This window comes from Pezoporus flaviventris, unplaced genomic scaffold (assembly GCF_033815535.1).
Source record: "Pezoporus flaviventris isolate CSIRO_AGI_PZ_B2104156 unplaced genomic scaffold, CSIRO_AGI_Pfla_v1 ptg000097l, whole genome shotgun sequence".
In the NCBI taxonomy this organism is placed as follows: domain Eukaryota; kingdom Metazoa; phylum Chordata; class Aves; order Psittaciformes; family Psittacidae; genus Pezoporus; species Pezoporus flaviventris.
In genome coordinates this window covers 8220571-8234532 of record NW_026892645.1, presented here as the reverse complement: position 1 = coordinate 8234532, position 13962 = coordinate 8220571, and the positions used below count along the sequence as shown (strand labels likewise).

The window sequence follows — 13962 nt, the reverse complement described above, 5'->3', positions numbered from 1 at the left end:
CTGTGCAAATACTGAGTCATTATACAAGGAAATGCTCTTTCGCCCTCGCAGCACTGGTCCTGAGTAGCATCCAATGCAGAGTACATCCCTGCCTCAGGAGGAAGCCGACTTCCAGACAAACAAGTCTTGATGCTGGGAAAGGTCAAATGGCCAAAGGCTTTTATAAAGGCAGGGTTTGCTGAGGAGGAAGGCAGTCACCTGGATTAAACTGAGCTCAAAATCCTGGCTTTAGTGGACACTTCCTATACCCTTGGCTGAATCTATAATGCTCCCATTGCCTTGGGTTACACAGCAAACAGCAGCTCCCTCAGTCTTGGGATGCTGCTGGGATAAAGGCAACCAGCGGCTGCTCAGGTACCAGGAGGAGGGCTCAGGCAGCAAGATCCCGCTGTGCTGGTGTTCTCCTGTCCTAGATACACAAACTAGAGATGCTTTTGGGGGATCTGACCTCAAATAATACACCCAAGGTCATGCGATACAGCCGTGGTGCAGTGCAGTGCAGGGCTGCACTGCTGAGCTCCGCAGGGCTGGTGTCAGCTCACGCAGCTGACAGGAAGCATCCAAAAGGGATGAGCATCCCACAGCATCCCTGAGCAAAAGGGAGCCTAAGGGAACAAGAAAGCCCAATGCAGGCACTGGCAGCAGCCGGAAAGCTGTGGTCTACCTGGATGGCACCACAGCCACAGGGTCCTGGTCTATGGAATGATTCTGCTGAGCCTTGGGACACCTCATCCCATGGCAAAGGTGCTCAAAGCCAAGCTTGCAGTGGGAGCAGCAGTGAAACATCAGCCGGTGACTCACATGCAGGGGTGGACTCTGCCCACTGACCCTTTTTAGAGACCTCCTTGCTCCTGTGCAACTCCAAGCATCAACTGGGATGGGGCTTCTGCCTCCTTCCACTGCTGGCCATGGATGCACGCCTTGAATCACAGCAACTGGGCAAATATATTCATGAAGGGGTAAAACCATAATAGTAATAGAAAATGACCCCACGAGTGATTAGCTTATGCCCTGGAGCATGAGATTTAATTACCCTTATCTGAGCCAGCACAGCTACAAACGTTAATCACATTATCATCCAGAGTGCCTGTGTTCAGCAAAGTGACTATGGGAGGACTGTGCTTTCTGGTATGCAAGCCTGGAAGGACACCTTCTCTAGCAAGCATCATTTATTAATCTCCCTTATTTCTGTCCCTCAATGGCTTGGGGAGAACATGATGGGTTTGAGGTTATGGAGTGCCAGGTTTTGATCCAACTTACCCTCCAAGAAGCTTTCCCACTGGGGTGGCTGGAAGCTCACAAGAGCCCAGCCTGCATCTGACATGGGACATGCAGAAATAGCTTCTTTTTAGCTTATAATCACCCAAAGAAAGTTAATCTAAAGCCACTGGGAGACAGGAAAGAGGGTGTCCTGTTTCCACAGCCACTTTGGAGAAGGTAAGCACACTGTAAATCTCCCCCCACGTGTCTCTGTGACCTCAGGCACGGGTGAATTATAAAGGCTTAATGCAAACCCTCTGAAGCAGCAGTTACTTATTCCAAATTTACTAATCATTAATTTTAGCAAGGCCCCACACTTGTGTAATGAAGCAGGATGAAAAAGGAGAGACCAGTCTCGCTGGAGCTCCCTCCAGCTCCCTAATGTTCAGCTCTAACGACTGTTTGCAATGGGGACAGAAGAGAGCATCAATCCAGATCCCTCTGCTGCAGCCACCATGGCCATCCCCATCCCTCCATCAGCCCCTGTGCTGTGGATAAGACCAGCACGGCCCGTCCCTCCCCACCATGTCCCCAGCGTGTATCTCCACTTCAGTGCCAGCACTAAACAGCCTGACAATATGTGATAGCTGCCTTAGCAAGTCGGTGCAGGAGAATTAGCATTTAAATTGAGGTGCTCCAGAGGTAAATTGATGCCAGTGCTGGGGCCGCAGCGCCTGTGGGCACGCACGGTGCTGGTGTGATGTCCCCATGTGCATGGGGCTCAGCACCATCCCCTCCGCACATCCTCAGACTGAGCCCCAGAACCCTCTGTGGAGCTGGGAGAGACCCCAGCCATGGCACAAGTATGGTGACAGCCAGCAAATGACATCTGGATATGGGATTTCAAGACCTGAGACAGCCGGACAGAAGGATGCAGGCAGTGGGAACAGCGATGCTCCAAGGAGCCAGAGGAGCACGGAACGGAATTCCTTCCTGGTGAGTGGTTTATGCACTGTAAAACAGCAATTCAGTTGATCCAAAGCCATTTATCAACTCCATTTGAACCTGCTGCAAAACCTGAGCAGAGATTTTTAAGGTGGTGTTTCTTTTAAGTACAAAACAGAGGATGGCAAATAGATCCATCAGTACCATGCTCTGCCAACACTGGACCATTCCGACCTGGTTTTCATACAGACCATCTCCAAGCATCCCCCAAACCCTAACACCTGGACCACACAGCCCGGTGATGCCACCAAGCACTCCAGCATCGTATTCACCATCATGGAGGAAAACTGCATCTTCTCCTGAAGCCACTTCTAAAGGAAACACACAGGAATGTGCTCTTGAGATGGAGCAATGGAGAAGTTTAGTGACAGAAGCAAAGATCTCCTTCTTGGTGAGCCCTGGGGCAGGCAACCAGAGATGGGATTTGCTGTTGAAGGAGGTCCACCACCAACACGTGGCTCTAGGCAGCACAAGCTGTGAAGCTCAGATGAGTGCCCACAGCACCCATTCATCACCTTACGTTATTCTCCCTTCCCTGCTCCCCATTATCCAGCTATTTATTCCAGTATTCCAGTGTCTCCTGTGGGTGAAATCCCACATTAGGCTGTGGATCTCCCTCCCTCCGGAATGCCTGGTGGGAAGAGGCTGAACTGAGTGCTGAGTCAATACAGGTTTGGGAAGTTCTGGTTCCCACAGCAACGCCCGGCGCCTGTGCAGCAGGCAGGCAACGCTGGATTTATGCCTTCATTACTGAGCTGGGAATCCCATACAAAGCTCTAGCTTTCAGCCTGTTACGGAACTGGGCAAATCTATGGATTATTCCCTTTGGGATTCAAATTTCTCAAGTTTAAATGTGATTTTCTGCAAGAGGTTTTAAGAGAAGTCAACCCCCCCATGTTTGAGAATGAAAGAAGGGAAAAAGCGTGGATACCCCTGTGGCTGGAGAAAGGGAACAGAGTGGGAACCTGCCTGGTGTTTGCCTGTAACTTTGCACAAGTTGCTCCTTGAAGCCCACATTCACAGGGAGTGAATCCCCAGGGATTCATATCCCAGTTCATATGAGCTGGGAGACACGACTTGGTGCAGAAGCTGCCATCATCATTAACACTTGAACCTGGCTAAGATCTCCTGGTTGCATCACAGCCCAAAAGAGTCCACTGACAGCCTCTTCCCTCTGACAGCTCAGATCCAAGCAATCTGCTGCTGGAAACCTCCTTATGTGAGGCACTGCTTGCTTGGACAAGCTGATGAAATACAGCCCAGCATATGTCTGACCCAACACTTTGCATCTTTAAGCTGCTATCTCCTTACTATTGTCCTGCTCAAGTCACATCACTTGAGCATCACGTCACTGAGGTGCAAACAAACCCTTCCACACACACCTATCTGCTCCTCTCCTTCTGCAGGAGCAAAGCAAACACGCAAGGAGCCAAAACCCCTTACTCATGCGGCTCTGCATTGTTTATCCCAACAACAGGGTAGGCAGTAGCTCCACATCTGGCTGGGGTTTAGCCTTAGCAGCCTTGTCCTGAGCCTCCAACCCGGTGGCAGGACCACGATGACATGTCAGACCCATGTGCCATCCCTCCTTGTGTGGAAGGTCTGGGAAATGCCCAGCAGCTGATGTGGCTGATGAGAAACCTGCCTGTCTGCAAAGCACAGGAGGATCCGTGTCCTGCTCCATGTATCTGCCCTTCAGGGTGTCTCCCTCCATCAGCTCTGCCATCACTGACAGCCGAAGGGTCTGACCTTGTTGGCTCCCATGAGCTCAGCAGCTTCCAGCTGTTGAACCATGTGGATGGAGCAGACAGACCTGGAGCAGCTCACGGAGCTCCTGCACACAAGGCTGTGGCCAGGGCAAGATGATCTGGGCTCTGTTTCTCTATGGGGATGGGTTTTCTATGCCTGAGCATCCCAGAGCCGGGCTGGACACCTCCTCTGGATGATGATTTCAGTGATGAGTTGATCTAAGGCTGCAGGTCCCTTTGCATGGGGACTGTTGGGGTGCTGTTTGCAATCACCTCCTGAGCATTGCTCCAACAGCTCCGTGCCTGGTGCTTTCATTGTCATTATTTGTAATGAGACAACAAAGGCAGAACTCCCACTGGCTCCAGAGGAGCCAGGACTCCATGCTGCGACTTCCCAAGGAACTGGATGCAGTTCCTATGGGATTCCTCTTGCAGCCCCTCACACCACCAGCTCTCCCACAGAGCAACCCACATCCCAGCTGCAACGCCCTGGGAAGCACAAGCACTGCCTTTTAAATAATATTTGCCTTTGCAATGTAAATGCAGAGCCAGCTCTCTGCTCCGCACACGCATCCATTCTCTTTAACAATTTGGGATCTTAAGCATGTATTTCCCTCTCCTAAGCTTCATCGTTAACCTTTAAGACGGAGATAAGGTGTAAGAGTTTGGAAAGGAGTCAGGAGGGACGTTGGAAATGAGCCAGGAGCAGTGTTAATACTGGGCTGCACATCATATCTCTTCTTTCCCCCCCAGGGCGATTCGGACTGCTCTTGACTACCACCACGGTATTACAAACTCTAATGAGGTTTGGAAAATAAGAAACCCACTGCGGCGTGGGAGAAACTAATAGAAATTGTTTTGTCTTCTCTCTATTAGTCATTAGGAGCAGAGGAAAAACAGCCACAGGCAGTGGCAGGGCTGCAATACCACCACGCATTTCATATGCTGGCACTCCGACAAAGTCATTTCAACGCAGTTAATGCTCCTGCTTCCCCTCCACGCACGCTCTGCTGTACAGCAGCACGGGCTGCAGCTGCACCAGTGTCCCCTGTGACGGGATCAACCAGCCTGGGGTGAGCCCAGCGGTGCCCGGTGCCTGCCCAAGGTGCCCAACCCACAGCTCTGCCCAGCAGCAAACCCACCACCATGGATGCAGCAAGCTGATGTGCAGAGCCAGGTATCCCCCAGGGACAGGCATGGAGGGTGAAGGCAGCACCCGTGCAGGCAGCGCTCAGGGATGCATCCCTAAGTGGCAGCTCCCGGCGCTGTCTGGCAGCCAGAGCATATGGTGAATTAGCTGGGATTTGTGGCCACATCTGCAAAGCCGAGTCTCTGTGTGTGAAGTTAATTACAGAAGCCACAAAACGCTGCACACAGCGAGACAGGGCTCGGTGATGGCACCTGCAGCAACCTCACCCCTCGCTATCCTCCCTGGGAGAGGCGGGCACCGAGTCCTGCTCCATGGCTCAGCACAGTGCCCTGGAGCACTTTCCGCTTTGCTTCTCTCCTCCCAGCTCTGTGGGACATCACACCCCGGCTCTGCGGCTGCTGGATGACAAGTGGCAGTGCCATCACACCTTCCAGATGTTCACCTGCTGCCCGCGGGTATGAGCACAGCTGGCCGATGGCACCATCCCCAGGAAGCTATGGCACAGGCACACAGGCTGCTCTGCCTGCACTGCGCTGCCCTGGTCCCTGCTGGGAGAAATGAATGGCACAAACACCCCCAGGCTTTCATCTCAAGGAAACTGGTGTTGAAGACAAAAGCCCATGCGAGATGACTTCTTGCTCAGCTGCAGTTCGGGCAGGGAGACAGCAGGACAGCAATAGGGATGAGGAGGAGAATGAGTGATGCTGGGTTGGTCCCCACTACCTGCTCCTGTATGCCTCTGCGTTGAGTCAAAGCTGCAGCATCCAAGACAGGAAGTAGGTGCAGTAAAAGATATAGGAGATCGCCCAGGTTATCCCATGTGCTCTATGGGTAGGATGCAGCAGGAGATGGGAGGGCTCCCAGCACAGCTTGTGCACCGCCTTTGGTGGACAGTGGATTAAACTCATGGTCCCCAAGCCCAAACCAAGCATCTCCCTTCAGGTCTACACAGTCACAAGTTACACTTGTTCTGTAAACAACAGAAGGGCAAATCCTCCATCTCTGGAGAGATCACTTGGGATGGGAAAGCACAAGGAAAGGTTTTCTGCTGCACTGAGGATTGCATCCAAGCCCTGCTGCTGACTCGGAGCAGGTATGGCTCGACAGCTGGCATAGCTGCAGAGCACTCGGATATCCCCACACTGGTGACTGCTCGTGACTGCATTGCCTGGAGCAAGGATTCGCATTGCTAAGTCAATGTCAAGCTGATTTAGTCGCTGGATGGGGAGTCTCCATCGACCAGTGCTGGCACTAGCAAGGAAGAGCAGTGACGGGCTGGTAAGTGTCAGCCTTGTCCCCGGAGGTGCTGCTCGAGTGGTGTCAGTGGTGCAAGCAGCATGAACCCATGGACCGTGCTAATGGTGACCACCAAGAAGTGCCCATGGCATGATGGAAAATCCTCCTGTCATAGCTTACAGTCAACTGACTACACTTTACTGCCTCAAACCCTCCCGCCTGAGTCTCTTCTTCCTTTTCAGCTGAACATAATCCTTATTTCATGTGTCCCACGTGGGTGCAGAGCCCTGTGCCCCAGGAGCAGCTTCAGATGAGGAAAGAAGCAGCAGCAATTCCTCCTCTGCAAGCCTGAGCACCGCTACAAGGCTATAAAGCCAATAAGGACCCCCTGGGATGAAAGGTACTCTATAAATCTGAGCTGTTATTATTATAAAACCAATCTCCACCGCATCTCTTAATAATGCAGATTAACTATGCAATAACACCCTCTATAATTAGTATCATGAAAGTCAGAGATGGGAAAGGCCAGCAGGTCAGCGAGTCCAGCTGGCACACTGCTCCCTATGGTATGGGGAAGGGGAAACCTCCTGGGTGCACTGGCAGCTGGGAAAAGCAAAAGCAGGCTTGGCATTACCGCGCACCATAAAGGGAATGGTAAACGAGGATGGCACACAAATCACTGCATCGAACCCAGGAGGGCTCTGCAAGTGGCCAGCACCAAAGTCTGGTCCCTCCCCTCCTGTGTGGGTGCATGTCTCCTCTCCAAACCTTTACCCTTTCCTCATGCTCAGGACACAAGGGCGTCACCATCAGCTTTTCATGGGGTGGACCCTGCAGACCTCACTGAGCCCCTGATGGCTGCCTTGGGGGCACACGGGTGTTCCCTGCAGGCTGATGACAACAGGGCAGGTTCCTTGCAGGAGGAGCCCACGTCCCAGAGGGACAAGCATTCCCCAAGACCCTTCACCTCCCATCCCACAAATAGCTCCCAGGTCCAGGATGAGGAGACACAACCTTTCCATACTCATACCTTGCCTAGCAGCATTCCCACACTGGGATCCCACTGCCTGCTCCCATCCTGCACAGGAACCAGTGCTGACCAATCCATCTATCACACTGTTCTGAACCCCATCATCCTCCTCGCCTCCATGGTGTGCCCCTATGGCCATGGCACTTCTTCCCTGTGGTCCCCACTGGCAGTGGCAAGGGCAAGAGGGAAGGTTCCCAGCCTGGGCCCTGCGCTGCTCTGCCCAATTAGTGCTGCCGGGTGAGAGGCTGTGATTGCGCTGTGGAAATGCAAATCCGAGCTTCCTGCTGCAGCAGCAGCTAACAAGATAATGAATATTTTCATCAGCTGCAGAGAATACAAACATCTGCACACACACAAACGTGCTGCCAGGGCTGGGGGGGAGCAGGGAGCAGGGCCACAGGGTTAGGAGCAGCTCTGTAGCATCCCTCGCTGCCAGGGTAAAGGGAAACTCTGCACCTCTGGCTGGTCCCCGAGCCCAGAAAAGCCCATGGGTGATGCTCCATGAGCTTCATGCTGATGTATCTCCAACAGCAGTGCTTTGGCTCTGGATTGTGCCTGTGAGGTTTGGGGTACATATCCGTGGTACCCACATCTCCTATGGGCACCCGCTCTGCCCATCTCTGGGGCCCAAGCTCCCATTTGCAACAGCAACTCACCAATGTGCATGGCTGAAAAGCCAGTTTCCAGAGCATGGGCCGAGCTACATAGTCCTACTCACACCAGGCAGAGAACAAGGCTGAGTACCCCTAGTACTTAAATTACCTCTATTATTCAGTCAATCCGTGTGTTTTAAACACCACCTCTTCCACCCTGGACCCCTGTGTTATCTTCAGGATATTGCCAGCACCAGATTTGCTTTTGTTTTTCCAGAAGAATACAAAAGAGCTCCCAATGCAGTGCACAAGCACGTGCCTGCAGCCTGTCACAAACACCAGCTCCAAGCTGCGCAATCTGTTCTCCTCTTTGGTGGGATGCTAACTTTGAACCGGAGCAGGGCTGATGGAGCGCTGTGCTAATTGCATTAGTCATTATACACTGAATTGAGAGATCCTCAGTGCTTAGCCTGGCCAGCGAAGATGTGCTCAAAATACACAGCGTGTGTCTCTGTGCAACCTGTTGTGGGCTCTGAAAAGGGCTGGATGAACTCAAGAAAGCAGCCAGGATGGCCTCAATGTGAGGCGGGGAGGAGAGAAAATGGGATTGAGAAGAAACAGCTCAGACAGAGACCCTTTGGGGGCTGCAAAGCCATTGCCAGTAGCACGGCCACAGATGGGCATCAGGACATCTCTGCTCTGCAGGCAGCATCCCTAGCATGGCACAGGCTGAAAACAGGGTAGGCAGCGGAGCACCACATCCTTCAGCAGCTCCACAACACTGCTAAACTGCTAACAGCCCCCTTACCTGCTACTGAGGACCAAGGCCGGAGGCATTAGCCTGGCTTGGAAAGACATCATTGCTTCCAAGTAGCATGTCTGAGCCTTCTGAGTTGTGAACAGGTAATAGAATTGCAGCAACAAATAATAAAAAGAGGAATGAAATGGAAGGCAGCCACCGGAAAAGAGATCCATCCATTATCCTGGCCTGAAGGGTAATAGGTAAACAAGGCGGTGGTGTCCCGGCTGGCGCCCTGCTCACCAGCACAGAAATAATAAGCAGTGCAATTATAACTTATGTGCGTGGAGCTTTCAAGACCCAAAGGGGGGGAAGGAGGAAATAGGGAAAGACTCAATAGCTGGTTACATACATTACATTTGTGATGCCAAGGGGGATGCAGGACATCCTCACCCATAAGCTCCGAACCAGGATGTACCACAAAGCCCCCACCGGTCTCTAGCACCCAGATGCGATGAGCACTGGGTGCTGAGCACCCATCCCAGCTCCTGGCAGCACCCACGGCAGTGGGGACACGGGGTGCAGCCTTCCCCAGCGGAGGGAGAGCGATGGGGATGTTTCCCAAAGCATCCCTGCGGCAGTGATGGTGCTGAGCTGTCAGCTCCCCCCGTGCCGCCGCCGCCGCGCTGGTTTATTAAGGGCTGAGAAGCAGCGAGGGGAAGAAGTGACAGATTTAAAATTAACTTGCCAAACTCCCCATCAATATTATGACAATTCCCTGCATCGGTTCCGCAACCCGGCGTGCGCTTGGCAGTGCGGCTGTGTGCAGGCAGAGCCGCTGCCGCGCTGGGGCCAGCGGGTACCCAGCCCTCCCCACGGCATCCCGGCCTCCTCAGGGCTGTGCTCAACACAGCTTCCACGGCTGTGAAGCAGCAGCACTTGTTGATGGGTGAGGATGCGTGGAACAGCATCCTCTGAGGACCGGTTTGCAGAGGGAAGGGTGCTCAGCGTGGCAGCCCTGCACCCTCCAGACCCATCCTCCTTGATTATGGGAAGGGGAAAACACTTGGTGCTCGGCAGGGGTTTTGCAGTGAGGTTGTGCCAACGCAAATCCTCTCCCCACTCCAGCCACCAAACCACTTTGGCTGCTTATTTGCCCCCAACACCCAGAAACTGCCTGGATTTGCTGTGTCTCCAATGGGAAGGAATCAAATGGGGGCTGTGGATGAGTGAAGTGCTCCCCATATCCTGGGGCTATGCCAACGACAAGAGCTGGGATGAGAAGCAGAGCCAGAGGTAAGGATGGGAAGGGACCCTGGTTAGGGCAGATGGCTGCTCCCCAGGGAGTGCTCTGACATCCCGTGTGCCATGCAGTAATAATCCAGCGAGTGAAGCTGGCTCCACAGGTAGCAGTCTGGGATTTCTCCATATTAATGGCATAAAAGCAACAATCTGATACTGCAAATAGCTTTTAAACAAAACATCTCTATTCCCTCGTGGCAAAGAGGCAGCACAAAACAGATAAGGAATGAATAAACAACCCATTTGGAAAATAATCCCCGGGTGATTTGGGGATGGTGTGGAGTTGGGGCTCTGCCCCAACGTGAGGCAAGGAGGGGGAAATCACTCTAATCCAGTCTTTAGTGAGCTGGATCCAGTGCTGAGCCTCCCGGCTAGACCGAGAGGTGTGACTGGAATAGATCAGCTCCAATCCCATCTATTTATTAACATCATGCAGCATTCCACCTAAGAGAAGAACCTATTTAACAAAAAGAGATGGATGCCCAGAAGAAGGTGGCTCTGAATGTGCTCTTGGCTTAACAATGGAAGGAGCAAGGGTGGGGAGGGTTCTGGTGTGTGATGAAAGATCCCTCCTCTGCCCCTATCAGAGCACCTGCGAGGGACACGCAGAAGCATCACCAGAGAAGCGCTTTGATTTAAATCCTTGCAATGAAACAGCAGCAGCAGCAATGATGTGGTGCACTCCTCCAAGATGAAGCCTTGATGAAGGCTTGTCCAACAGGTCAGTTGAGCACCCCAGTCACCACAGTGATCATTAGTGGTCATTAAACCACCTCAGTACGGAAAAAGCTGTCACAGAGCTCCTAACTCATGACAGCTCGACCTGAGCTGCTGTGGTGCTCACGTCCTGAAGGGCTGTGGCTTCACTGTACTGATGGATGGGGAAAGGGTCCTTGGCACCAGCACGAAGGGATGTGAGGGCAGGAACACAGGCTCTATGTATCACAACAAGGTGCCACACCAGTGCAGGTGTATATATAAAGCACATATAGTGCATGCAGTATGAACTGTTTGATTGCTGCCCACTCCTGTTGTGGGTACATCAGTCACAGCAGCCAGTATTTGCTTCCTCCATCCTTCCCTTGCCATTGAAGTGCCTGGGTGCTGTTTTACCCCTCAGATAAAGTGATGCGGGTTAAAAGGGAAACCCAAAATCTCATGCAGCACTGACTAGAACCAGAGGCTGGTCTAAGGTCTGGGACCTCCAAAACTATACAGCTCTCCCAGTACCAGCCTGGTGTGCTGAGTGCTCACGTCAAACACCATTCTCCTGCTGCATCCTAAAGGTACCTGCTGCACACCCCCATCCTCTCGAGCTGACCAGACACAATAAAGCCATCAGTGTTACACACCAGCTACATCCCAGTGCCACGCCAAGCCATTGCTGGGAGAACCTCTATAAGAGCACATAGTGATTGGACAAGGGGGAATGGCTTTAAACTGAAAGATTAAGGTTAGATGTAAGGCAGAAGCTCTTCCCTGTGAGGGTGCTGAGGCGCTGGCACAGGGTGCCCAGAGAAGCTGTGGCTGCCCCATCCCTGGCAGTGTTCAAGGCCAGGTTGGACACAGGGGCTTGGAGCAAGCTGCTCTAGTGGAAGATGTCCCTGCCCGTGGCAGGTGTTGGAACTGGATGAGGTTTAGGGTCCCTTCAACCCAAACCAGGCTGGGATTCCATGACTCTATGACCACACAGCCATCAGAAGGGTAGAGACTAACCAGTGCTGCAGACCTGGTGACAAAGAGACCACCCCAATGGGATGCAAATACTGGTAACTGGTAGGTGTTGCCCAGGCCAGGGTCCATGAGACAGCTTTTCCCAGCACAAAGGCTTCCTCCCAACCCCATGCTGACATGCCTGGCAAATTGAGAATATCCTATTTAAGAAAGACACTGAAGATGCGGCGACATGGGAAGCAGACACCATTCAACTGACTGTCACATCTGCATAGCTAAAGGATCCCAGCAGTTCTAAATCTCTCTAAAATACTCAGCCCCTTGTTCTGATAGCAGGTTCTTGCTCCTACTTCGCAAAAACAGGCTTTTAATCCCTGGTATTAGGCAGCTTCCTGCTATGTTTCAAATGCACCAAATTAAGGGCTTCTCTAACAGCTGGTGTCTTAATGCACAGAGAGGTTCTTGAATACCTATGAAAATCAGAGGCAAATTACATCTTTCAGTTAATAATTTCTTCTCCATTAACCTCCTTCTCTTCCCTTGTTAGGGGATGATGTAATGGTGCTTCTGCAGCGTAACCCTCCAACACACTGGGCAGCCTGGCTGCAGGGGAGGACACTGCATGGGGTGAATTGAGCTCCTCTCATCACTGCCCAGGGCTTTGGGATCCAACAGGCTGCATTCCAATGGGAAAGGTCAGCCATGCCGACCTTTCAGGATGCTGAAAGCATTTGTGGAGTGAGACATGGTGCCTCCAGCCTGGCTCCGAGCTCTGCCGAGCCAGTGTATCACACACAACACGTGGATGTGTTCTGAAGGTTGCTCTTGCTTTAGACCTGCTTTCTCCTCCCTCTACCGGCTGTTGGACCCGTTGGGATCCCCCAACTGATGCTGGGCACTGAAAATCCTGTCTGTGATGTTGAGGTCGTGCAGAAGACCTGGGTCCCGCTGTGCAGAGCCTCACTGGAAAACACTTCCTCCCACTGCATGCACGGCAGCCATCACCCAGGCAGCCTGGCCGGCCATGGCTGGGGAGAGGATGGATCACCAGCAGCCCTGAAGACCCATCAGCCAGAGCCTCAGGGAAGATCCAATCCCAACACCAGAGGTCTTTTATCCTGAGAGCAAAGAGGCCAAAGGCAGCTCCAGCAGGAACTGCTCCTGGGACTGCTCAAACCCAGCATCCCCAGGGCAGCATGACTTGAAGAAACCGCATCGACCAGGAGAAACCACATCTCCTAGGAGAAGACCCATCTCCCAGGATAAACCAGACCCACAGACAACCCTGCGTGCTTCCCAGCTGGAATTTAGCCCTGAGGACAGAGATGTGTTTCCTTCCTGGTAGCCATAAAGCAGCCCTTAGTCCCCAGCCCTGGCTGAGGCAGGAGGAAGATGGCTTTCAACCCTCCTGCTTTGCAGGAGGCTATGGTTGAGCTGCACAAGGAGGTTTGGTGCATAAGGACTGATGGCACCAGCTGGGGCTGGCCCTCATTCAGAGGGAGCCTACCTGGGTCTGGCATTCCCAGGAGAACACTTGGGGAGTGTCTGAAGCCCCCGGAGCTGCTAGCTCATGGCAAACCTCAGCTGTGACGGACCTGCTGACGCTTGTAATGTGGGAGGGAGAGAAAGCAAAGAGGAGCCCACTGGGAAAATTGCCTCCGTGTGCTGTCAATTCTCACTTCCAGCGGCTCCAAGCACTCTGCTGGCTCTGCCTTTCTGAGCGCCTCTGTGCTGGTGGAGCTCGTAATTCATCTGCCATGGAGAGAGCAGAAGGCCAGAGTTCAGTGTGAATGCATTGCTAGGAAGGCTCTGCATTCAGCTGGGGGAAAAGCACCCAGAGAAACACTGTGGCCAGCAGTGATGAGCTCCCTGCTCCAGCTAAAACCAGAGGTAGCAATGGGGTCTGGGTGCCTTAACAGGAGAGAAACCCCCAGTGCACTGGGAAGATGCTGGCCGAGGAAGAATCTCATCTGTGTGGGATACGCACTGGACCCTCTCCTGACTGTGATCACTGCTGCTGCTTTGATCATAGGCCCATCTTGGTTTATTACCCAACCAAAGTGTGTCTGTATTCAGGAGAAGTGAAGAAAAATACATAAATAACTCATTTTCCAGTCTGAATTCAGCAGCTACCAGCAAGCTCCCCTCTGTGAGCACTGCAGCTCACATCCTGCTCTCCCTGCCATGCACATCTGACCCCCAGCACTCCTGACATACCCAGAATGCAGCTTGCAAACACCTCTGCTGTCTGCTATTTGCAGCTCTAGTGGGATATCTACTTTCAG

At 52.7% G+C, this 13962-nt stretch overlaps 1 protein-coding gene across 4 annotated transcripts in view; it reads right to left on the bottom strand.

The window, feature by feature from the left end:
- ASTN2 (astrotactin 2) overlaps positions 1-13962 on the bottom strand; it is a 331851-nt gene that overhangs the window by 123169 nt on the left and 194720 nt on the right. The gene's annotated exons all lie outside the window — the stretch shown is intronic.